This window comes from Ursus americanus, chromosome 19 (assembly GCF_024610735.1).
Source record: "Ursus americanus isolate L20-20 chromosome 19, mUrsAme1.1.p, whole genome shotgun sequence".
NCBI classification, from domain to species: domain Eukaryota; kingdom Metazoa; phylum Chordata; class Mammalia; order Carnivora; family Ursidae; genus Ursus; species Ursus americanus.
In genome coordinates, this window is record NC_142145.1 from 25,566,055 (window position 1) to 25,591,844 (window position 25,790).

A 25,790-nucleotide genomic window follows, 5' to 3' on the forward strand; every position below is an offset into this window, starting at 1 on the left:
GAATGGGGCAGGAAAATATGAAATGGGAATACAAAGCTGCAGCCATTGACAGCATTCTGGTCGAGCTCACATTGTCATCCAGTCTGGTTGTGATCCAAATCAAATTCTAGTCTAGGTGTTTGGTAAGTAAACGTCTGTGGGTGGCTGAGCAGTCACTAGCCGCTGGGAAGGATCAGGAGAAGCTTTCTAACTTAGCCTTGAAGGAGAGTTAAGCTAGTGGTAGGTGGGACTGGGGAGGGCAGGTTGGGTTGAAAACTAGGCCCTTTTAAGGTGCATATATTTTAATGGGGATTTATTTTCTGCATTGTTAAAGCTTAATGGCTCCCTCAAATCATACTGACATGAAGGGAAGGCAGAGCAGTTCACCAAGCAGCTGATTTTGCCCTGAGCAAAGGCACTTCTTTCCATGCATAGAACAGTCCCCCACTGTTTCCTGTAAGAGCCCGTGCCCGCTTTGGGAATCAAACAGGAGCCCTTAAACAAAACATTCTCTTACCGGGAAAGGAATAACTAACAGCAGCTGCAGGAATGGCACGCTAATGGCAGTGGCAGGAAGCCACCCCGGTCCCACTCAGGTGAGCACCCGAGGAGAGGTGAGTCTTAATTACCTTCGTACCGCAGCCCCTCTACCTCCTCACCCAGTACCCCGTAAGCCAAGTGTGTGCTCACAGACTTCCTCACTTGAGGGATGGGATGAACAGATGACTGAGTGGACAGACGGATGGAGAGCTGGATTGATGCCTTTTTGTGTGTCGTCATTGAATGACTGGGGTATCACAGGCTTCTTGAATGTCTAGTCCATCTTCCGCTGGAGGAGGTGTGGCTGAGATGGCCTTCCTCCCATAACACATGGACATTACATAGACCATCTGTCCATGAGTCCCATGGGGAATAATTAGAAGGTCGTGGAAGAGTAGAATTCTAGAGCTGGTCTGAAGCGTGGGGGTTGTTACATTCAACTCCCTTAGCTTGTGAATGGGAACGTCAAGGTGAAAGGACGTGTCCAAGGCAGTTGGAGATTCCTCTCCTAGACTTTTTCACTGGGAGGGGTTGCTGCCCACCTTCTAGGCCTAGAGTTGGTTGGTGCACAACCTCTACGCAGACTCTTGCTCACAGGTCAGCATGAAACTCTTCCCAGTGAGGACAGCAGACCCTCATCAGTGTATTAACATTCAAAACAAAACAAACCTGTTAACTTGAGAGTTTAAGTATTGTCCCTGTCACATAACCCAGGCGGGAATGTGAGGACACAGGAGTGCAAGCTCCCTTCACTTTACAGGAGTGACTCCCAGCGCTACAGGAAAGGGGAGAAGGGGGAGGCCCCGACCACTCTGGCAGGGGTCTCAGTAGGAATGTTCTCATTTCCAAGGCTGCTCTGACTTGGCCCAGGGAGGGTTGGGGGCCGGTAGAGAAAAGGGAAGCGGCTTTTCTATTCTGAAGAATCTTCCAGCACTTCCCCAGTCCAGGCCTTGAGGTCCTGGCCCTGTTCCAATTTGGGTAATTACATTTTCCCTATGCAAATTGCTCCCCTGAATTTGCATAGATGCGCTGGTGGAGGCCCAGCCTCCCTGGTAGCCTCTGCAGACTCCCTCCAAGCCTAGGCCCATTGGCCTTCTTCCTGGCTCCTCTGGGAGAGGCCTAGTTCCCAACTAGCAGCACCAGCTGCCCTCCCCATCGTGGCCCGAATGTTTGTGGTCATCCTGGACACCTGCGGAGATTTTTAATCTGTCGGAGGGCTCTTGAAGCCATCAGGGGTGGAGGCGGCCAGGGGAGAGACCAGGCCTGGATAGCGTCATTCACTAAGTCAGCCAAGCAGAGTGGATCACTTCCTGTCACTCCTGTCACTTCTTTCATCCCTGAAAAGTGAGACAGACGGAGATCAATTGTTTTCAAATCTTTTTCAGGAGCACTTTCAAAATTCTTACAATAAATGCATCTTTTTTTTTTTTTTTAAGAAAGACAAAGATTAACCCAGGGGTCTTCTTGGCCTGTGGTGCCCACAGGCTGGGCAGCACCTTTGGTACCTCCACAGATGCCCCTGCCTACAGGAGAACTCAGTGGTGGCCTTTGAAGTGCCTGTGTTCAAATAGTTCCTCCATTCATCAGCTGTGTGACCTTGGAAAGACTAACGAACCTCTCTGTCCCTCAGTTTTCCCATCTGTGAAATGAGTATATAGTAGATTTAGCTCAAAGGGGTACGGTGAGGATTAAACCAACTCCTACAGCACTTAGAAGAGTAATAATAGCGAGCACGAGCTCTGTGCCAGGCGCTATTCTGTGCGTTGGGCTTTCAGTAACTCATGTGACCCTTACAACTACCCTAAGAGATTTGTGCAATTGCTATTCCCATTTAACAAACGAGGAAATGGAAGAACAGAGGGGTTAGTGCACTTTCCAATGGTCACACAGCCAACAGAGGGCAGAAGGGGACTGGAATCCAGGCCGTCTGGCGCCAGAGCGCACCAGAGCTCAGGATCGTGATTGTGAGAGTAATGAGCATGCCGCCCTGCCTGCCCTATCCTGTAGCCATCACTCCATATCATCCAAAGTCCTTCTGAGCATCAACTTCCTGGGATTCCTTGCCAATTAAATGAGATTATAAATGCAAAGTTCTCAGCAGGGTGTCTGTCACAAGACAGGTGAGTCCAAAGAATTTACATTTCTTCCCCTTTTTCTTCTCATCTGTGCTCACTTTTGTCTCCCTGTATGCTCACCCTGCCACAGGAAGTGATACCAGGCCTTGGCCAGAAAGTACGCATTAATAACTGAAGAGACGTTATCCTCAAGATGTATGTGCCTGGAGCCTTCTTTCCCCTATACTGACCTCTTTTTCTGATTCAGCTCCGTCCCCAGCCATCTCGAGAATTTAAAAGATCACCTGGTGTCTTGAGAGTTGATTTTCCAGTCTGTGTGCCCCAAGGACTATGTTCCTCTTGAGGACGTACTGTGCTTCCTCGGCACATAGTAGGTTCTCAATAAATGTCTCCTGAGTGAGGAGTGGAATTTAATTTATGAAGTAGGTGCTTGGTTTCAGGTCTGGGTAAATTGTGAGGAGGCACTCTGAGGACCCCTGGGGATTCTGGCTGGACTCCATAAGCTTGGGGGGCCAGGAGGGGCCCAGAGGCAGGACAGATGGACGGACAAAGCAGTGCCTCGCTGAGGAAGCCCTGCTGGAGTCGGGCTGAGCGGGGTGGGTGCCAGAGCCAGGGCCCTGCAGACCCAGGGGATGACGAGGGCTGGCCGTGGCAAAGGAGGTGAGGACGGTGGACATGAAGTGTGAGCCCCAGGACCTTTTGGGGAAAGCATCGGTGAGTTGGGCAACAGCATAGGTGGCAAGGATGAGGGAGCAGGAGAAACGGAGGCCCGGGAGTGTGGTGGCTCCTCCAACCCCATGGCGCTGGGGGTGGCCACAGCTTGGGGACGAGAGCGAGCGTGGAAATGGGGTGGAGCAGGGGCCCTCATGCCCTTGTACACGTGCTGCTCTGTAAGGAGCAGAGTGACCCCCGAGCTGGAGGAGCCATAGAGGAGCAGAGGAGGAAGGAGCCTCCTGCCAGCTCCGTGCTCCCAGGTGCTGGAAGGCCCAGCTGCTCACGGTGAGGGCCCAGGACACCCCGTGGCCAGTTTCGGTTGGAGTTGTCGGGTTCTGTTTTCAGAACTGTCTGCCGAGAGTACTTACAGGCGCTCGTTATGCTGGACCAGCAGACTGTTTCCGAAACCAGGTTCCTCTGCTGGCCTAACCCCCTTGGGAGCCGGGGTTTACCTGACGATCGCTCCGTCAACAAGCACCCCTTGCGCACCACCACGGGCCCTGTCCTGTGCTGGAGGCAGAGGGCGTGCTGCACCATAGAGGCCCAAAGGCCACAGGGTTGGCTCTGGGGCAGGCACAGGCCTCTGTCGGTTCTGAGTGAGGAGCTGGCAGCGGGCGAGCTTTTTGTGCTTACAGGAGCCGGAATGCGGGGCCTGGGCTAAGCAGGGGATGGCTCCGTTAGAGCGAGGTGTGGCGGTGTCTTCCACTTCACCTTCAGCCCTCTTCACGTCTCCACTCTCCATGGCTCTGCCCTCCTTCTGAGAGCCCCACACTGCCCCTACCCTTGGCCCTCCACTTTTCAGGCTGATTCCTCTTGGCTCCCTCAATCCAAGCTCACAGCTTCAACTCCCTGACCCCACTCACTACTCCCTGGCCCCACCTAAGCCAAAGAGCTCCCCGGGAGCCCGGGCAGGACCCCAGCAGGGGCTGCGGGCAGCACTGGCAGAGGGCGGGGCTCCCAGTGCGCACCGGGAACCAGGGCTTTCCACCGTGGGCATGCCCCTCACTGCCCATCTCCTCACCAGGCCTCACAGTATAGCTGCTCTTGTTCCGATCAGCAGCGGGAGAGCATAACTGGAGAGTGACATACGCTCTCCGCGCACAGGCCCTAGTTCGTGTCGGCAGTGGCTGTTCGAATGTGGTCCCTATGTGGCTCGTGTGTGTTGTGCTATTGTGTGTGTGTGCGCGCGCCTGTGCATTCTGCATGAGCCAAGCACTCTGAATCTGTTTATTTCCCTTTTATGATCACTTTCTCTCCCTCTGTAAAGCACCAGGACGGGCCTGGCATTCCAGGAATTGCTTGCAAGTGGTCCTCCAAGCCTGGAGCCGGCCTCTGCTGTCCCCATGCAGTGCGCGTAATGGGTCCTCCCAGGGACAATTTGCATAAAGGATAAATAAGAGAAACACAATGTGAAGTTTATTCATTTTTAAATCCTGCAGCGTTTGTGATTGAAGGCCCAAGCTCAGATGTTTGCCGGATGCGTCCCATTAAGACTCGGGGCTTTGTCTAATGTCTGCTCTGTTCCTGCAGGGGGGTGTAATGTGCGCTCCTTCCCCACACTGGAGTGCCATTTCCAGAGCCTCCCGCTCGACAAGGGACAGAGGAACGGCGGGCTGTGTTCCCTTCTACCAGGCCCCCTCGCTTTAATTTGCTGTAACAGAGCCAGCACATTAAATACAAAACATATTGATGTTCTGGAGAACCCTGGAGGGTCTTTACCCTTCCTTGTCAGAGGAGCCTGGCATGCCGGAGGGAGAGGAGACGGTGTTTGGCAGGCGCGCGGAGTGACGCCTCCGGCAGGTCACAACTGATCATCTGCCAAGAGCTGCGTCCTCCCAGAGGACAGAGGGTGGGCAGAGGGACAGAGGTGCCACCGTGCGTGCCTCAGAGCAAGAGGGAGCATGTGGACGGGGAGGGCACCCTCGGGTGCAGGGCCATGTGGACACAGTGGTGGTTTGAGAACTAATGACAGGGGTGGGCAGGAGGAAGGAAAGAAGGAAGCACGCGAGGGAAGGAAGGAGGGAGGGAGGGAGGCAGAAGGCAGGCAGGACGGCACCCAGCGATGCTGCTTGATTGGACCTGCTCGCTTCCAGGTCAGTGTTGATCATAAGCTCCCAAGATGGTACAAGAGTCAGAGGAGGCTGGACGGGACCTAACTTCTGGCATCTCTCTATTCAAAATGCCCCGGGCTCCGGGAATTTGGCAGGATAGATTTGGCTGTCCTTTGTGCCTATTTGTTACAACAAGTGTGCAAGAAGGATAGATGTATCTCCTCCAGCAAATTCACCACTGCCCTAACCGTGTGTCTCCAGGGCTGGAGGAAGCCAGCCAAGAGAGGAAACACAGGAGGCGGGACACTATGGCAGGACAAGGCAGGGACACGAGCCAGACCAACCGGACATGAAATTTACATTCTTTTCTCAAAGCTCGTGTATCTCGGTTCTAAACCTCACAACTCTTGAAGTTGTTATTATCAGGACACTGAGACTCAGAGAGTTTCAGTAAGTTTCCAAGGGCCACAGAGCTAATAACTGACTGGACTCTTTTTCAAATCCAGCCCTGGGGCTGGCAGTGATTGTGGTGGTGTGGTGGTGACAACCGTATTTAGTGGTGGTGTCGATTGTGTTGTTGGAGGTGTTGGTGGTGACGGTTGTGTTGGTGGTGTTGGAAGTGATGGTCATGGTTTGGTGGTGAATAATGTTGGTAGTTGTGGTGGTTTGGATGTGGCTCGTGCTGGTAGTAGTTGTAGCTAATATCTGAATCTTCCTTGGAAGAAGACCCCTGGGGACAACTTCAATAAGGACTTTGAAGTAGTTACTTGTAAGGTACCCAGACTATTAGCATTAGACTCCTGCATTGACTTCCGGGGATGAGCAGGGAACTCACTATGAGCTGGAAAAGAGTCAGGATATCTGAGCTTGTCCTGGAATCTGGGTGAACTAGACAGGCATTTGGGATGTGATTCCGTGTGGGGCCACTCAGGGTTCTTAGACCTTTGTGACAAGGTCTGGCCAGATAGGTAGCCTCTTTCTCTGAGGTATTTGGGAAGTGAGGGGCAAGACCCCTGCCTCCTGAGTCTGGTCCTACCCATAGCCTGAATATTCTCTATCTGCTGATGCTTCCTGAAAATCTCACTGTCAGCTACTCATTTTAGGTGGTTAAGCATTTCATTTTCCCTGTTTGAAATGCACATTACTTACTCTTGAATATTGTTTATAGGGATTGAGGATACTGAGAGGCTACTAGCAAATGCTCTGTCCTTGATCAAAATCCACGTCACTTCCGAATAGGAAGAAGGTCTAAAGACTTCTAGTTTAAGCACTCCCGGTCCAGATCTCCAGGGAAGGGACTGCAGAGTAAGTCCCATCCACCTTTGCACAGATGACTTCCTCTCATCTGGGGAGATCAGAGGGATGGGACACATGAGGGGCTTGGGGACAAGGAGAGTGATGAGGTGAGGTCGAGACTCAGGGAAAGTGTGTGGGTCTCAGGAACACATGTCACATGCCCAGGTGAGCCAACTGGGAGACAGCTGGTTGACACAACACACACTGCATCCTGGATGAAGCTGCCTGGCTCATTAGCCCTGCTAGCTGGACCAAGGTCATCAATACCAGACGCGCCTCCAGAGGAGCAGACCACACCCCCGAAGCCCGAGCTACATCATGCTAATTGCACTCTTGCTACAAGCCAGAAGCAGGAGCTGTGCTTAGCACCTGACGGTCCACACACACTTTCGAATCAATGCTTTTATTGAATTAGTTTGATCTTTGTGAGAGTCCTAAAAATAAGGTATTATCATTATTTCCATTTTTCAGATTTGGAAACTGAGGCTGAGGGTTTGCCCGCGGTGCTGCAGCTAGGAAGCAGTAAAGCCAGAACTGGAAACGAAGTCCTCGTATTCACGGGGGCACCAAGTAACTATTGATCATCACTCTGTCGTGCACAAGCACTAGAACCGGGCGAGCAAGAGAGGATGTTCCTTGAGCTCACTCATAGTCTTTCTGGCCCAGGACTCCTTCTGTACCCTCCTTTTCACGTCACTACATCTCTTTATCGTAGCAAAAAATATCAGGTGAAACTCTGACAGCAAGAAATAGGATTATTAAGCTCGGATTCCAAAATACCAAACTCTTAGTAGTCTGGGGCCTCTCAGTGCAGGGATAAACAGCCTCAAACCCTCAGTATCATTTTTTCTGACCCAGAATATTCATGCATAATCACACTGGTGATCGTTGCAGGAAGAAAAGGTTAGATTATGCTTGGCAAGTGCTATTTGCATGATGAGGAAATATATAATAAATTTCGGAAAGATATTTATCAATGATTATGGAAAAAACATATCAGAGTTGAAATGCCAGTCTTCTAACAAACTCATGTATGGGGCCACTCCATTTTTGGAAAGCCTGAATACATGAGGCATTGCCGTAAGAATAGGACCTGCCCCCATATACAGCCCGGGCATCTTCACTCTGGAAAATGATGCTGGCTAGTGTATACAGTTGTCCTGGCACTGGGCTTCTGTGACCCACCTGTTCCTCAGGGCTCAGGTCACACAGGGTGGGTGGGCTCACAAGCTCCCTGCGTCCTCATCTCCTGGCCTCTGCAGCTCACGTGGACTTGCGCAAGGAAACGGAAGAGTCGCAAAGAAGCTGCCTGATGGGGAGGTCAGAGTAGATCATTTATCTCCCCTCAATATAAATGTGTCTTTAATTCCTATCAAGGGTGACTCATTAATCCTAGCATGGGATGAGAGCATCATTAAAGATACAACCCAATTAATTCTGCTTTCCTGAGTCAGAACTGGGCTGATCTGGGCTTTTTGTAGGCAAGGTGATCGTAGGCATCCTCGCTTACGGACAAGCCCACTGACTGCTGGCCCCTTGCCCGGGATAAACTGTCACACAGGCTGGGTTACTCCCATTGCGAGGGCTGGCCAGTGCAGGTTATAAAGTTGATTGAAAGATTAAGACAGGATGGGCACCTATGTCTTCCTGGGAAGATTTCAAGTGCTTCCCTTGCATCTCGTCACCGACTCCTGAAGGCTTCTGAAAACATTCTCCTCATTGACAGCTTTAGGGATGGTGAGTGGGAATTCCTGTGAGATATGTAGAGAGCTACTGACTTAGGATATTCAGTGTGAAAGTCGCGAGAAGTTTCCACTGACCCTGACCATGACAAGTCTTCTCTCCACACAGGGCTTTTGCTAACCAAATGGCTCCACGCATGGAATTCGCTGGGTTCCCTCATGGAGTGTGGGCTGATACTCAGCCTATGCTGACTTAAGTTGACACTTCCTGGGGATTCTACAACCTCAAAAGGGCTTCTGGAAGAAGGAAACACAGCGGAGCAGAGGTGAGGGGTGGGAATAATTGGCGTAGGACCCCTGAAGCTTTTGCTGAGGGCCCCATCATGACTTGGTACAGCACCCCAGATGCCTTGCGCCACAGTGAGATCCCCATCACAGCAGACACTGAAGAAGAAGTGGAAGGACCCACCAGGAAGGTCCAGGAAGATTTTCCAAGTTGGATTGCCCATTGGCTGCGTGATCTCCAAGACTCCATGACTCCTGTAGTTTACCCCAAGCACACGTGTGGTCTAGTACCTGAGAGAGAGACAGAGATTGAGTCAGTACCTACAGTCCTCTGGACACTTGGTGACTGTTATTCAACAATCAACATCGAAGGTATGTTTCCAGCCTGCTTTACTCCCCAGTAGTGGTTTCACCCAAGAGTCAGGATTCCTGACTTCCAGTCTCAGCCTTAAGTAGCCATGTTACCTCAGACAAACGTCTTCATCACCTGATCCTTGACTTGCTTATCTTTAAAATGCAGACAACAATGGAACCTTCAGTTTTTGTTAGATCACTGGGTTCATGGTTCCTTTGAGGTTAAGGACAAAGTCCACGTACCTTCCCCAGCTCTCCAAGAGTCCCACATGGGTCAAGGAATCACACAGGTAACTTGATAGTGACCTGAAATACGGTAAAAAATGGGAGTGTGCTTAAGAAAGAAGAAAAGAGAAAATTTTCTACATGAAGGTGTATCAAGTGTAAGGCTTCTTCTAGATTTAAAGATCTATGATGTTGTGATTAAAAGGCATCGTGGGGTATCAGAAAGTCCTGAGTTTATCTGCCTCATTACTGCATCCCCAACTGTTACGGAGTAACTTTTGTTGAATCATTTTGCTTCTTGGGACAATATTATGTGCCCTGCCAGCTGCCTCCCCAGGAGAATAAATTGAAGTATCAAATGAAATTGGGTATTCAAAAGTGCTTTGAGTAGTAAACAACACTATTCAAAAGCAAACATATACATTTGATTAATAGCACGAGTTATAATCCAATTGGCTGCAAAAGATTTATCAGTTCCCCTGATTATTTTTTTCAGCTGCCCTTTGTACTCACAGCAAGATACACAGTCTGCCTTCACTAGGCCTGTGGTTCTCAAACTTGAGCTTGCATCAGAATCTAGAGGGCTTGTTAAAACAGATGGTTGGTGTCCATCCTCTGAGCTTCTGATTCAGTAGGTCTGGGGTGGGCCCTAAGGATTTGCATTTCTGAGTCCCCAGGTGCTGCTCTTGCTTCTGCTCCCAGACTATACATTGAGAACTACTGGTCTAATTCTTTGTCACACTAAATATGTATGTGGACTTTTCCTAGCCTGATTACTTCCCAGCCTCCCCATGACATGGACATAAGGTCCGGCAGTATTCGAGATATTTTATAAACGGGCAGAATGGGGCCCAGAGACAGGAAGTGATGAGGTACTGAGGGCATCACGGCGAATCAGTGGCCAAATGGGAATAAAACCGTGGTTTTTCTGGAGGTCCATTTTGATGTCCTTCCCATTGGGCTGGACTGCCCCCTGCTGGCTGGCCAGTCATGGTCACTAGCCCCCCTCCTGGAGCTCGGGGTGGCAATTTGCAAGGCTGCCCTCAGAGTTCAGTGTTGGGAGTATCTTCTGACAACTGCTGCTGGCATCTGTTTGTTTTGATGGAAGGTGTGCAGTCCAGGGATGAGTTCCCACTTCTGCAGCCACAGTGTTTATCAGATTCTGCAGGTGAAGATTGTTCTGAGCTGTCCCTCCTCTCTCACTAAGCACTGGGTCAGGTGCTTTGTCTAAGGCACAGGCTCCCTATGGGAAGACGAAGTCCTCAGGCTGTGACTGACTTTTTATCCACACGGCTTTCCCTGGACCCATTGACAAGCAGTCCATTGATCAAACTTTGGTAGGCTCCTTGGAGCCGTCTATGACAGTAGCCCTCTCCGTGGCCCACAGAGTTTTAGCAGAGTTTTAGCAGAGACTCGCTGTGCTGGGTTTATCTAGAATGCTCCACCCTTGATATGCAATCAGGCTCCTCTTGCCCCACCCCTGACACCTACGCAAGCTCCTCCTTAGTAATTTTCCCTCTTCTTCCTCACCCTGCCCCCTGGCTATCAATCTCCACCTGTGCCTGTGGTATTCGGAGTTGAATTTAGTCTCTCCCCTATTGCAGTAGTCTTGAATAAAATTTATCTTGTTGTTTTGGCAAGTGTCCAGTGAATTTTTTTTTTTAACACCAGAAACATATTTGATGCTTTTCCTTCTGTGTCCAACCTGGATGCCAGGGTGTTGTCCTCAAAACGGAATGACTTATTGACCCAGCCTCCAAACTCTCATCCCGTGGAGTGACGGGTAACTCATCCACCTTCTTCTAAAACTGCTCCTTGCCAACACCCCCACATCTGGAGGCCCTGGTGGCCCCAGGAAGAGTCCATCAATGCTCCAGTCTGCAGCCCATTTATCCCCTTCTCACACCCCTCTGTGGAGACCCCACTCTTTCCAACCCACTGAGGTCCAGGGTCTTATGGATTCCAGGGGAGGCCAGACCTCATCCCAGACAGGGACGGGCAGTGGCTGAGACTCGGAAGAGGTGAGCTGGCATGGCATTGAGCCTTTCTAAGCTGCTCAACCTAAAAGGTGGGGGGGGGGGGGGAGGGCGGTAGGTGTCAGCTGTGAAAACCAGTGCGTGAGCTATAAACGCCAACTACAAGCACTAAGTCCTGCAAAGCCACAGAAAAAGACTAGGTCTCTTGGATTTCTATTTTTCTTCCTCCCTTCTCCCTTTCCAGATTCACAGCAGTGTTCTCCGGGCTGAGCAGGTTTGTCTGCTGTTATTATGTCTGCCGCTGCTCTCGGATGCCTGTGTGTGTGCGTGCGCGTGTGTGTGAGAGCGTGTGCGTGTTTTCTCCAGAGTGACTGGTTTGTGCTGTCATCAGCCGTTGTTTTGGTAAATGGCGAGTTAAACAGATATATCCAAGCGTAAAATCTAAAAAATGTTCCCTCTGGGCGCCCGGGGGGTGTTGTTTGAAATCAACTACATATCAATTGAGCGGCGGCGAGCGGATCCGATGATAAATTCCAGTCCACAGACGCCTTATAAATTACATTTTTTTGTGCGCGATCTTGCCTCATCTCAGCTCCCCAGAGGCCCTTAGACTGAGAACTATGATTGTGTTGGAGAAACGTTTGCTCAGCTTGAGCGAGGCCATTAGCATTGCATGTGCCAGTCCGTCCCTGCGCTCCCCCGCCCCCAACCTCCCCCCGCCCCCCTCCCGCCCCTTTAACAAAATACAATATGTGCCTGGTAATTTTTCTGTTCATTATCTCATTGTTTTCTGTAAGTACAAGGTTAGATTGAATTACTGCGGGCTCCGCCGCCTATTTGTAATTCTCCTTCCATGCCGAGCTGCTAATGAATGGGCAATTTAGTCAATTCTTTGTAACGGCTTCTTCTGTGCGTCAGCCACTTAATTACTCTGAGCCTTTCTCACTGCTGCTTTATTGCATGGAAAGTCGGGGCTGCTTTGAGGGCTTGGCACGGGGATCTCCAGCTTCCAAAAAAGAAAAAAAAAATGATCAGAGGCAACCAGAATTTTGAATCCTTGATGCCTTCTGCAGCGGCTGGAGTAACGCTCTATGGCCTCTGCCCACACAGCCCCCTGTCCATCCCCGCAAGGGGTTTATCTTCCTCCTTCTCTGCTGACAGTTTGGCTTATTCCTGGCGGAGGCACTCACCGGCCGGGTGGCAGGAAGGCACAGGCTCCTCTCCACGCACATCCTCGCAGGGGCAGTCTTGGCGTTTTAAAACATGACTATTATTAGCCTGACTAGGTGCGATTTCATTATCAGTATGTCCAAACCATAACCAGGGGAACCCCTCCAGGACCTACCATGCTTCCTCCTCACCTCTGTATGGAGCAGACCCCATAACTAGGGGAACGGGTGAGGTGTATATTATCCCCCTTCGACAAAGGGAAGCTCCCGGCAGTCCAAGTGACATGCCCAAGGTCACTGAGGTAGGTATGGCAGAACGAGGGCTCACAGTCACTCGGGTCAGCGTGGCACCCTTCTGTCTCTTCCCGCTCCACCCAACTGCCCAAGGGGCTCTGGAGAACCATGTCCTGTAGCTAGACTGAAGTGTCCCAAGGTGGGGCTAAGTGTAAGTTGTCCTTAAAAGGGACAGGAATAACTCTGGAAAGGGAGAGGGCTTTATGACAGTGACTGAGAGGCTGAAACCCCCAAGGAACTGGGAACTGTGCCAATAGAGTATCACTCTACAAGGTGGCATTTTTGGGGACATCTGTCATGCTACCAGGATATTTCTGTATGTCCCAGAGTTAAGATGAACATATAATTTATCATCCAAACTGGGATACTTTAGAAAGTGAAAGGAGGCATGCTGAATAATCGTGCTGGGGCCATGGGAGTAAACTGGACTGTCAGTTGCAAACCAGGTGGCATGGTCACCCTGCCCAGGTTACTGAGAGTAGATGAACTCGGTCAGACCCGACCATTCTGATTGCCTGCTGGGTCCGCCCCTGTGTTTATTGTCGGTTGCTGGGTATACCACCGATGTATGTGAGCCCCAGGGAATCTCTGCCTGTGTCTGGAAAGTGATGGATTCAACGAATACTGTGTGAACGAACACTGGCCAGGTATAGACCTGTGAGTACGGGAAGACAAGATCCGGCATTTTGACTGCTCTAGCAGAACAAAGATCAATGGTTCTCTGAATGCTGCTGATCTCCTGAAACAGGCTCTTTACTGTGCTGGTCCCTCAGTCCACAAAGCGTGTGTCCTCCTTTTGGCTCTGACACACTCCTACAGGTCCTTTGGATGGCAGCTTAAATGTCACTGCCTCCAGGAAGCCTTCCCTGATCTGTGAGATTACATTAGGGCCCCTTGTTACTCTATTTCATAGCATCCTGTACTTTTCCTCTTCATTACTCGCCACAAGTGTAATTATGTATGTAATCATGTGTTCAGTATCTCTCCTTCCCCACCCCCACCCCTGTTCTGTTTGTATCTGGCCCCCAATAAATACATATCCAATAACAATAGCTCACATTTAAATGGCACTGGCTACGTGCCAGGTGCTATTCTAAGTGGTTTACGAACGTTACTCATGAAAACTCATGTTTATATGATGGCTACTCTTGGTATCCCTATTTTACAAATGAGGAAACGGAGGCCCCAGGAAGTAAAATAACTTGATATGGAGGAGGCAGGATTCCAATCCAGGCAGTCTGGATCTCATGTCTAAGAAGAGCAGAATCTTGGAGCCAGAAGATGTAACCTCCAGGCCGGACTCGGCCATGTATCCGTGGGGTGCCTTTGGCCAAGTCAGCAGGTGCCTGGGCCAGCAAATGAAATGGTGTTATTATTACATGCACGGCATGATCGTTGGTTGAAAGTAGCCTTACCGCCTGCCTTCCACACGATGGGCACCCCTTCAGCCCCCCAGACACCACAGCATCCCTACCCCCACACTTCCCTCCTGTGCCCCAGGTTTGCACATCCACCACCATCCCCCTCCTGCTGACACCCCAGGGCCAAGTGCTCGGCCTGGCATGGTAGCAGATCTGTAGAAGTTTATTGAACTGAACAGAACCTGCCATGCTTCCAGCTCTAGCTCTAGTAGCTTCCTCGGCAGGAAACCTTCCGGGTTTGCTGCAACCCTCTCAGGTCTCTGTTGTCTGAGCTCCGCATAGCTCACACAACCTGCAACACATCACAGAGCACTCGATTCTCCCCTGGCCACACCTGTTTTCTCCATCAAACTACAGGCTGGGAAATCAGTCTAGTGGGCTTGACCAGGAGGGCAGAGAAATGGAAGCAAACAGAGTAGAAATTGCTGGGCTGCTTCATGCATAGTAAACTGCAGTGTGGTTTTAGGAAACTCTGTGTGTGTGTGTGTCTGTGTGTGTGATCACAGTGTGAAATGTGTAGTCATCTGAGGCTCAGTGCAGGAAGGTTTGTCAAGCCCTGCTTGACGGCTGCATGTGTGTACCCTCGTTTGGAGGAGGAGACAAGGCCTCTCCTTGCCTGGCAGGTGCTCAGCATGCCCGTACTTTCCTTGCCAGCGAATCTGGCTTGGTAGAGGCGTTGTCTCCACAGTCGGCCCACATGCAGCTCCAGGGGATGCAGTGTTTTCTGTGCCGAGGTCCCCCAAGGGCACCTCTCGCTGCTCTCGCCCTGGTGCTCGCCACTATGCCTTCGGTGTCCAGGGACGCGGAGGCTGCCACATCCTCTCCTGTCGGCTTCTTCAGTGCCTGCTGGCCTTCTGCTCTGCCTCTGCTGTGAATTCTCCTCCAGCAGTCTCCCTGCCTTTCCCTTGGGTTTCTGGGGGGCCCGCGGTGGGCAATAGCTCTCCCCAGAGGGCAGGACGAGCGCTCTTTCCTCTCCTCTGCTGTCCGCCTAGGGGAGCACTTACTGACCTTGCCAACAGGTTGACCCTGAGCCTCACTTTCCTCATCTGTTATTAGCATCCTCAGGATCTGGGAGAGAATTCTTCTTTTTTTTTTTTTTTAAGATTTTATTTTTAAGTAATTTCTACACCCCACATGAGGCTCTAACTCACAACCCCGAGATCAAGAGTCACGTGCTCTTCTGACTGAGCCAGTCAGGTGCCCCCGGTAGAGAATTCCATAACAGAAAACGTATGTGTAAGAGACTGGCTCAGAGGAAACGTTCAGTAAGCCTGCCCTCCCTGACCTCCGCCCCCCCTGCTTCCTTCTGTCTTTCCAGCCACGGCTGGGATGGGGGCAGGGAGTGCAGGGAGGACTGAGGTCAGCACAGGGCTCAGGCTGCTGCCCAGGCCACTTCTGTGGGCACAGTCCAGTAGCGTGCATGTCCCGTGCCCTCCTAGAGATGGCTCTGTGCACAGCCGGGCAAGTGACATGGGCTCTTCACTTTCAATAAGCAAAACTCAATGTCTGTTTCACAGGCAGCAGTTCTCCCGGGTCAGGGAGGCCGGTGTGTCCCGTTCTTGAGGCGTTTGTCGTCCAAGCCAGCTCCATGAAGGAGGGATGGATTGATGAACACACACCCTGTCCTCTGAAACTTTCCGACTACAGAAGAAAATGGCCAGCCCGTAGAGGGTCCTGCTTGGTCCTGGCTTTGTTCTAAGCTCTACATCACCTCATCTCATCCTCAAGACAACCCTATGAGGAGTGCTGTTTCATTACCATTTAACAGATGGGGAAACTGAGGCTCCGAACTCCTGTCACTTCTGCAGGCTCACCAGCTAGTAGGCAGGTGAACTCAGATCCCAGCCCGGGTGGCTTGGCTCCAGCACAGAGCTCCTGCTGGCAGGAAGCTGAAAGTGGGGACTTAGGCCCCCTTCAGTCACCCTGCAGACAAAACACAACTCTCGGCCCAAACTTTTCTGGAAAACATCCTAGCAAAAAGTATGGATTGTGGGGGTTTTTTGAGAGTTCATTCCCTTTGACATAGTTCTGGGACTCTAACTTACAGAAACAATGCAGAGTCAAGACCAGATATCATGAAGATACTCTTCATAGCGTCATCTTAATAGGGAGGAGCGAAAACTTACCTGCCAGCAAAAGGGTGTCCAGGCCTCACCATGAATACCTGTCAGCCCCAGACGGCCCTTCTCCCAGACCCTCCACCATGCTGTGTACAGTTTCACCTTAAAGAGTATGTGGGGCTGGCTGGCTGTGTCTCCACTAGGTGTTCTGAGTACTGAAGGCAGGTCCTCTGTTTTATTCACCGCTGAATCCCTAGGCTTAACAAGGGACTAACATACGCTGGGACCTTGATAAATGCCTGTGGAGAGAAGAGGTGATAGCAGCCGAGGGTGGAAGGTGACACATGGCATTGCCTGTAAAATACTTTCATCTTTGTTGTAAGTTTGAAATTTTTCATAGTAAAATGTTGCGAAAAAAAGAATAGACGAAAGAAATGTATGAACAGATTATAATAACATGGAAAATGTTTATACATGAGGAAAAAAGGCAGAAACAAAGTAAGGCTACATGGAGACAAGAGGGGCTGTGGGAGAAAATACAGAGCGTGCGAGTGGGGTTAGGGGACGGTGCCGCGACGCATGGTGCTAACATTTGTCCTTTTACCTGTTTCTTGTGTCCTTTGTGCAGGACGTGTGTTGTTTCCATAAGGAAGAAAATTTCTTTGTTCTGCTGTGAGTCCTCGCCCAGCTTTCTATAAGAAAAGCAACGGGTCCCCTTTGTAGCAAAAGCAAAGATAAACTTTGAGTTCACGAAAGGAGTCTCTCCCAGCAACGCTGCTTTCAACGGCCAACCCTCTTAAGACATGAACAGAGCAAAGCGATCCTCATGGCTAATCCAAGGCGGTATCAGGACTCCTTCCTTGGCCCACAAGGAGGTAGTTCCCCCGCAAGGAGGTCAGTTGTCCCCTCTTGCCCACCCCCCCCCCACCGAGGTTTGGAGCCTGGCAGAGGGTCCTGGGGCCCTCGGTGCCTCTCAGCGCAGGAGCACAGTGACCTGAGCCTGCCTGCAGGGACGCGTGGTAGATGGTCTGGCTCATTCCCCATAAAGCCCGGCTCTCACAGCCCCCAGGACAGGTGAGGCCAAGACACTCTGCCCGAGCTGGCCTGGCACATCCAGACCTCCACACCTCTCCCCAACCACTGCACTAGAGGCTCCCTCTGGCCACCTTGATCTCTCCAGCCTGGCCACAGTGAGGGAACGCCGCTGGTTCCCAGAGACCCCCAGAGTGGTTTTCTGGGGCCAGGCCATGTGACCACCGTCGGCCTCTTCCCACTGCCCCTGTCCCATACCCTGCCACCTCCCTCAGGCTCGGGGCATTGGATGAGGCCAGTGCCCTTGTCCTCCCACAATGAGGGTCTTTGCAGCTCTACCAGAAGCTACTGAGCTCCTAGCTCCCATCTACCTCCCAGGAAGCAGTGCTCTTAAGCAAGTTCTGAGATCTCCATGGTGGCAACGTGCATCTTTCCAAGGAACTAACGTTTCTTTTTAAGCACCTATAATCAGCAGAGACTAGGCTGCAAGCCCACTTAATTCTCACCTGATATTTTGGGGTCTAATCATGATCCTTATTTTCCCAGTGAGGTAACTGAGGCTTAGAAAGTTTAAACAACTTTAATAAGGTCAAAGCTCCTAAGTGAGGAAGCCCAGATTTGAGCAAAACTTCCTGAACTGCATTTGTCGAGCAAATGGGAGGGATTCTGCATGTTTTGTTCCTCTGGGCACGCTCCTTGATGATGCAAGTACAATTGGAGGGCTGCCCGGCACTCACTCACGTCTCGCTATGAATTAGGAAGAAGGACGTCTTCCCTGACAGCTGCCCAGTACCCAGGCACCTACAGAAGGGAATTTGGGTTCACGGGGGGTGAGTGATGAGAGGAATAATTTGGGGACAATCATGTGAGGGGCAGGCCATGTTGGGTCCCAAGGGTACAGGGAGGCATGAACCCAGGGGATAGAGAGGCAAATATGACTGGAACAAAGCCCAGCCCCACTAGCCTCTCTTTATGCCTGCAAGTGGATTCTGCCTCTAATCTCGGGTCATAGCAAGAAGCCGGAGTTTTGGCTCCCCACCCAGTAGACCTGGGAGTGGGGAATTGGTTTGGAACCCAGCCTCAAAATCCAGTGTAGACCAGAGGCAGCAGGGTTGGCTCACTGGTCAGGAGCTCTGGGCTGTGTGGCTTTGGGCAGGTCTTTCTCCTACTCTAGGTCCCACATCCCCTCAAATGAGATCCGGGTGCTTCCCTAGCGTTGATTCTGTAATTCCATGTAGTAGCACTGGTCTCAGGCTCTTCTCAAGTGTAAGACCCTCGAGAAGAATTTCGGACACAGTCAGGATGGCACTGGGGGCAGGAGGGCAGGTGACCTCTTCATCCTATGCCTAGGAATGACCCTGAAGGACTCAAAGATGCTTCCACTCACCCAGTACTCACCTTGGTTAGAGCCAGTCCCTCTGGCTCTAGAGAGATCCGCTCTCTCCCCATCTGTCTCCTGCAGGAGATCACAAGCTTTTTGAAAGCAGAGACTATTTGTGTCACCTCCAAACCCTCAGCTCCTTTCATCGTGCCTGGCACTGTGATGCTGTAATTGCCAACTGCTGGTTTGTTGAATGAATAAACAAAAGAGTAAAATTTGCACTTACTAGAATTAATGTCATAACGTCTGTCTCAAGAACAAGGAGATCCCATGGTGGGATCAAGAAGATTAGAACTGACATCTCACCAGGGCTCTCCTTTCCTACCTCTTCCCTTCAACATTTACAGTGGGCAACCCCACTTAACAGATGGAAAAGCTGAGGCCCGGAGAAGAGATGGGACTTAGAATTTTACATAGGCAAAGCGGGAAGGGAGCAGTGGTCCCTCATGTTCTAGATTCTTTCGTGTTATGTATGAGGACATTGAGGCCCGAGGAGTGTGGTGGTGATGATTGCATACGGTCATACAACTCAGCAGAGGTGGGGCGGAGACAAGAATCCAGCTCCCAAATCACAATCAAGGGCTATGTAACCATCATAGAGCTCAAGCTGCCTGGTACCCATGCCAGGTTCCCATGGCAACCATATGGAACAAACCATCCTCTTTGGGTAGCATTGACTCATTCTCTATATGGCTTTTATTTTTCTTTAAGGGAAGATACATTTGCTTATACTCTTCACCTCTCTAAATGGACTCATTCATGAAAGAGACTGGGACACTTTCCAGAAAACCAATATCCAGACAGGAAATGGAGATCCTAGCTCATGAAGGCCTGGGGTGGTCTCCGGGTTAGGGAGTGTATCTAAAATGGATTAGTGACTCGCAGAAAAGCATTACGGAATCTTGCTTCGGGGTTCCTCGGCTTATCTGTGCTATCCCTACCTGTAGATCTCTTGCCGAGTAGTAAGAGCCCTTAACTGAACACAAATATGACGTCTATTTCTGGCAGCCTGTGCTTCTCAAGAGGTTTTTACCGTTTTTGTTTCATCTCACCCCGCAGAGTTGATGGAGCAGGTGTTGCTATTTTACAGCTGGGGAAACTGAGGTCAGAAGGTAAAGGTCACAGGACTCGTGTGGAATTCCTCAGCGGATGGGATTCTCCTCTGAAGAGGGGCCGAGGGATGAGTACCGGACGTGTGTCGGGTGGTTGCTGGACAGCCTAGAGCCTCAGCAAGGGCTCAGCCACTCAGAGCGGGAGGGGGGCAGGGAAAGAGGCGGACAGCAAACGATTAGTGAAACACGGAACTGAAATTCTCGGTTGTTATTGTAACTGCCATGGAGAAAACACACGTAGGCTAGCCAGGGGTGTACCTCTAAGGAGATGGCATCTCAATCAAGAAGCAAATGGTGGGAGAGAGCCAGGTATGGGCAGAGTGAAATGAGGACAGTCTTCAGAGGGAAGAGAATGTGCCAGGGCCCTGAGGAGGAAGGTGGTTGGCACCCTTGAGGAAGGGAAGGGAGGCTGTGAGAGTCCAGTTTGGACAAGGGGAAGGGAGGGGAGAGGCTGAAGGTGAGACCAGAGGGGTAGACAGGGGTCAGATTGTTTCAGGCCTTCCGGGTCACGGTAGGGTGCACGCATGCAATCAAATGCGCCTTGAGTCCCATGTACCAAACGTGGGTGTTCACACACACCCACGCATTATGCACGCACATACAAGCACACACATGCATAATATATCCATGTGCCGTGTACACAGGTACATGCATATATGCAAATGCACGAATACACAAGAGTGCATCTATACAACTCCCTGACAACACATGGTTACGCGCACTTAAACACACGCACACACAGATGCACGCTCACGTGCACCCACATGCCCACTGAGGGAGGTATGTAAAAGCACGTAGACGCACTTTCTGTCATGCACACATGCTTTGTTTCATGAACGCACAGCTTTATGCCTGCCTCTTCACACACAGATACTCATACGTGCACACACACAGCTCACAGGCCCGGGTCAGATGAGCTCTCAGCCACAGATAAACTTCTCTGCTGGTTGGTTATAATCTTTCATTGGAACTGACACGTTGATAGCCCCAGTTTTTCTAGGAAGTGACCTTCATGCCGACTATTGATTTCCAGTGGCTATCAGGCTCCTGCCACTGGAGTGACAGGCCCGGTCGGAGGTCAGCCCTTAAATAAAGCTTCTGGATTACTAAGCACCCACCACTCCAATGAAAATGGAAATTGGCAGCCCCGGCTCCCTTTTATGTGGCCTGCTCCTGCTGGTGGGGCTCCAGCCCTGAGTGACCACCCCTTGTTCCTGCCCTCTGCCCCAGCCCAGGGCCAGTGCTGGGGTGCCCACAGGTTTCGTTTGGCAGGGGAGCTGGGCTGAAGGCCGAGGTGGCAGCAGTTGCCATGGCCTGAAACTTCCTGGATTCTGTCCCAGCAGACCCGGGGCTGTCTCCTAAGCCCAGCATTCTGCTCATAGAACAAGGTCCAAGGGACCCACAGGTGACTCTCCTTGTGGTTTTGGACAGGTGGTGTCACCTCTCTGGACCTGCCCCCCCTTCCTTCTGCATCCATAAACGGTCCTACATCTCATCCCATTGCACAATGCTGCGGGCCAAACAAACGAGTCCACGGAGGTGTGTTGAGCTGTGTGAAACACACCACAAGAAGACAGTGCCGCTAGTGTCCATGTTTTTAAAGTATCAAATTTGCTAATCACAAAATTCTGCTTAATTACATCATGCGTTTACGTGATGACCCAGGCAGCCCCTCAGGAACCTGCAGCATCTTGAAGTCCCATGGCGAGCAGGGGAGCAGGAGGGGGAGGGGCGGAGAGAACTCTGGTTTTCTGAAGCCATGCCTTTTGCCTCTCCTGCCTGGAAAAGAGACCAGATTCACACCGCCTCACCTGCTGTTCACGGCTCAATTCTGAAAGCCACATACCAGCCCTGAATCCTGCCTTGTCCTACTCCCCTTTAGTACCTGTGGCCATCTTCTCCCTCATCCCTGCTCTCCCCTCTACCCATGTAAGCACACCTCCGCCCCTTGCTTACCCCCCTGCATCCTGCCCTCCTTCCCCAGCCCGAACAATCCCGGGAATAACTCCATAGTCCTTTCTGTGTGGCTTTGGAAAGTGCATGCAGGCTTACTTCTGAAACTAGACGTGAATAATTTTTGCCTCATATCTGAGGCTTTTTTTTTTTAAGCTTTTCTTGACTATTCTGGCTTGGGGAAAGCTGCAAAGGCTGCCACTTCCTGCATGTCTTTGTATCCCTGCAATGCAAATGTCTGTCCCTCTTTGGCTCTCCCTGTACATCGTAGGACTGTTCCGGCCCGTGCGGTTCTGCAGCACAGGGGGTCATCCAATGAGGCTTGCACGTCCTGAAGGGAGGTAAGCAGAAATGAGAAATGTCTACAAAGTAATTATTTGACAAAGGGGGTGATTTGTTCATCAAAATCAGAGAAGCAAGAGTTGCCTGACACTCAGATTAGCTGTCTGCGCCAAAGTCAAGAAGGTGAAGAATCTGGGCAAGTTCACAAACCAGGTTCTTAGCCGCAAGTTGCACCTAGTGCAGGACCCACGGGGGACTCCCTGCCCACCAGCCAGCAAGCAGGACATGTGAGCCAGGGACGGGGTCGAGAGGAGTTCTGGGTCGTGCAATTTATATGTAAGTTTGGACAGTTTTACTGGCTTATATATAACCTAACGCTTACTCCAGAACCCATTAAACACTTCTGGGGATGGGCACTCTGGGGACAGGTTTGTCTTACCTAACAAATGCCAAAGATGTTCAGAAAGTCGCCACGTGCTTACAGAGTTCCAGGTGACTTGTAATTAAAGACTTAACATAACATTAAAATGGCAATACCACCCACTTAACCAAGTTCCTATTTTTTAAATATAAATATTTCACTTCTCACTGTGACGGAATCCCCGAGCTAATCTGTGATTTACAGGGCGCTAAAGCACCCTGCCTGAGAGGTCTATGCCAACCTGGTAAAGTGAAATGTCACACCCAATGACAGTGCTTTGGGTCTCCCTCAAAGGATCCTTGCCTGATGTCAGTATCCCTAGGAGGAGTACTGAGCCCTTCCCACCACCCTGGGTCCTGAATCAGATGCTGTTGTGGGGTGAAGGGGATCCTCCCGGGGGCAAGGGAGCCCTGGGGAATGTGGGCCACGGGGATAAGGAGGCCTGCGTGGGGCAGTGGTTACGGTGGGCGGGTATTCTATGAATACCCCTTGCCCCAGGCCGAGTGTGCGATTCTAAAATCTTCAGAGGCCAACATGCTGGGTTTGCCAAGCCCACACACAGGAAACAGGCCACGAAGCCTCTATAAGACCTCAGACAGGACCAGGCATAAAACCGATTTCAACCCCAGCTCTGTCACCTCCCAGCTGAGTGGCCTCAAACAAATAACTACCCCCCCCCCCCCGCCCCGCACAACATTTTCCTCCTCTGCAAAGTGGGGTCCGGAATTCTGGCTACAGAAGGGAGGGTCTTGAGGGTTTAGCAAAGCGTTGTTCATGAAACCCCTTGTCCTCTGTCCCTGCTGCTCACCTGGGCCCTTGCAGGTCTGCCGTACTCACAGCTTACACTACCCACCACTGCCCAACGGACGTCACAAAGGGGGGGAATTTTGCCTCTGCCCCCAGGGGATAATTCCATCAGGTCTGGAGTCATTTTTGATTGTCACAGTGTGGGAAGGAGGCATCTAGAAGGAAAAGGCCAGGGTTGCTGCTAAAGAATTATCTGACCCCAAATGGCAATGGTGACACGCTGGGAAACCCTAAACGAGGCCCCCTCTCTCTGAGATCGTTTTTCCATTCTCTGCCCTCCCCTCAGTGGCTGAGCACATCTCAGAAACCCTTCCGTTTCCCGAACACCACAAAGACGGGAGGGGGGTTTGGCTGTGTAAGGAAGGAGCTGCTGGCTGCCTCCCCTCACCCCGAGGCCACTCAGCCAGATGGCAGAAGGGTCAGCAGCAACCAAACATCTAATGATGTGTGACAAGTGTGACCAGACAGCAGACCCAGGCTGGGCCCCTCAGAGGCCACTCATTGGGCAAAGGGGGACTCATAAATAACAGCACAGTGACAGCCCAAGTCTTGCTCAGTGGGGGGGATGGAGCTCTGCCCGGCTCGGCTCCCAGCCCCTGGGGCAGGCCTTCATGGGACAGGGATCCAGCAGGAGGACCTCGGACTCCTAGCACCGTGAGTGTGTTGGCGAGAGGGGAGGGACCTGTCACTGAAACGTCTGTCCTGACAGCAACTGGCTCTGCTGCATTCACTTTATCCCTGATGGTGAGCCATTTTCTCCCTTCTGATCCGGTGCCATCTGGGGCTTCAGCACCCGCCCAGCAAGTGTTTGCCACGGGACTGCAGCCGGTGCTCTGGTGCGCACGCTGAGCACATGTGAGTTTCAGACCTTTTACTTCGCCAAACGCTCTTGCACCTCCATCTCTCCATCTGTTAAATGGGGATATTTGGGCAGCAAAGGCACTAATTCATGGGAAATTATGTACCGAGCAAGAAATTAAGGAAGGGATGATGATGACGATAATGATTATGATTATTCAACCATTTGGGAGAGAGGAATTTATATTCGAAAAAAAAAAAACCCTACCTTCTGATGCTCGAAAAATATTAATCAGTTTTTAGGGTCTTAGGCAGTTCCAAATAGGCTCTTTGCAATAATAATAGTAATAATGATGCCTATATTAAATAGCATTTTTATTTTCACATTTATTTTTCTCAAGCCTCACGTGGCTTCAAATGGGACCTATTTCCAATGATGCGTATTCTCTCTCTCTCTCTCTCTTTTTTTTTTTTTGATGATATATATTCTTCTAAAACAAAAGAGAAAAAATTGAAATGAATGGCTGGCATGCTGACTAACTTTGCTTTTTTTTATTTCTCCAAGTCCTGGTTGGCATCCTGGCCTGGGAGTGGGGCACTAAGCTCGGTGCAGCGCCCCCCACCAGAGCATCTGGGCTCTGGGGTCTCAGTGTTGTCATTCACAAAATGGGAACAATACTTTCTTCCTGGCGATCACAGGGCTGCCCGTTCAGGGAGACCGTGTGTGTGGAAGCTGTGTGAGGAGAATAAAGCATTATCACACAAGGGAGTATTAGCATCACCATCCCTAGCTCTGTCTTTACTATTAATTGCTGCTCGTGATGATGTTTGCAAAGATAGAGCTGCTCCAAAGCACCATGTCTGTGAACAGTTTTCTTATTTTTGCAAAAATCTATGTGTGTCGATGATGAAGAAACTGACCGTTGGAGCCCTCCTTCCACTCCTTCTGAAATCTAAGCTGAGTCTTTAGGATTCTAAGAGTCCCCTACCCCCTTCTTGTGTTTTTGTTTTTTTCAGCCTGCAAGGCCAACTCAAGACAGGGCCCTCCCTCCCGGACCGTGCTTCGTGCAAGTCTCCCCTAGCCATGGCTCTGTGGGCGCGAGGCCTCCATGCCAACGTCCGGCCAGGAGCACAGTTTTGCAGGGAGGGTTATAAATCAAAACCTGGGTTCTAATGAAACCGCTGACACCCTAGGAGTGCACACTGAGGCACCACTTTCGGGAAATGAGCAGCACAGAGCTAGTATTCAAGGGTCCAGGGCATCGAGGGACTGCCTCCCCTGCCTGGCCTAGCCCTCCCCTTCCTTTCTTTACCCTTGCCCCTTTTCTCCTTTATAATTCCTATAGAAAGCCTTAAGTACTGCCCCATTCTGCAGCTCCTCTGAGAGGCCGCCTCATGGCCAAGCTGCAGGCCCCTGTGTTGGCTCCCCAGGCAGACGCCCTCCCCGGCTCGCTGCGCAGGACCCGGCGTGGAGGGCCATCGCACAAAGCCTTCAGCACTCCATGCAGCAGAAGATGGTGAAGGCAAAGTGTGGCGTTCATGCAGGACACTGCTCCAGCCCTGGCTTGGCCACTTCCTGATGGCCGGACCTTGTGCGAGATATTTAACCTTTCTAAGACTCGGTGCCTATACCTGTAAAATGGGGGTAAGAACACCTGACTTGTGATGCTATTGAGGGTTGAATGAGATGGCTAATGCCAGGTTAATCGTGCTAGTCTAGGGAGGTGGGGGGAAGGAAGGGGCAGCAGAGGTGTGAGTTCTTGAGGACCTTTCTGACTACCTCTGGGGGGCCAGCACCCCATCCTCACTGATTTTATGCTCAGCCATGACAATTACTCCCACGGTTGGATTTAAGAGACACTAAAAGGGGCACATCTATCCTC

At 51.0% G+C, this 25,790-nt stretch overlaps 1 long non-coding RNA gene across 25 annotated transcripts in view; it reads left to right on the forward strand.

Annotated features, from left to right (window-relative positions):
• The window catches only part of LOC123787365 (uncharacterized), a 133,185-nt gene that overhangs the window by 92,284 nt on the left and 15,111 nt on the right, over positions 1 to 25,790 (forward strand). For 10 of the 25 annotated variants that reach the window (XR_015727675.1, XR_015727678.1, XR_015727682.1 and 7 more), the window contains one exon: positions 1 to 25,790. This exon is cut by the window's right edge. This is a non-coding gene — a long non-coding RNA (uncharacterized LOC123787365). The other 15 variants (XR_015727692.1, XR_015727697.1, XR_015727681.1 and 12 more) reach the window with 15 other exon arrangements.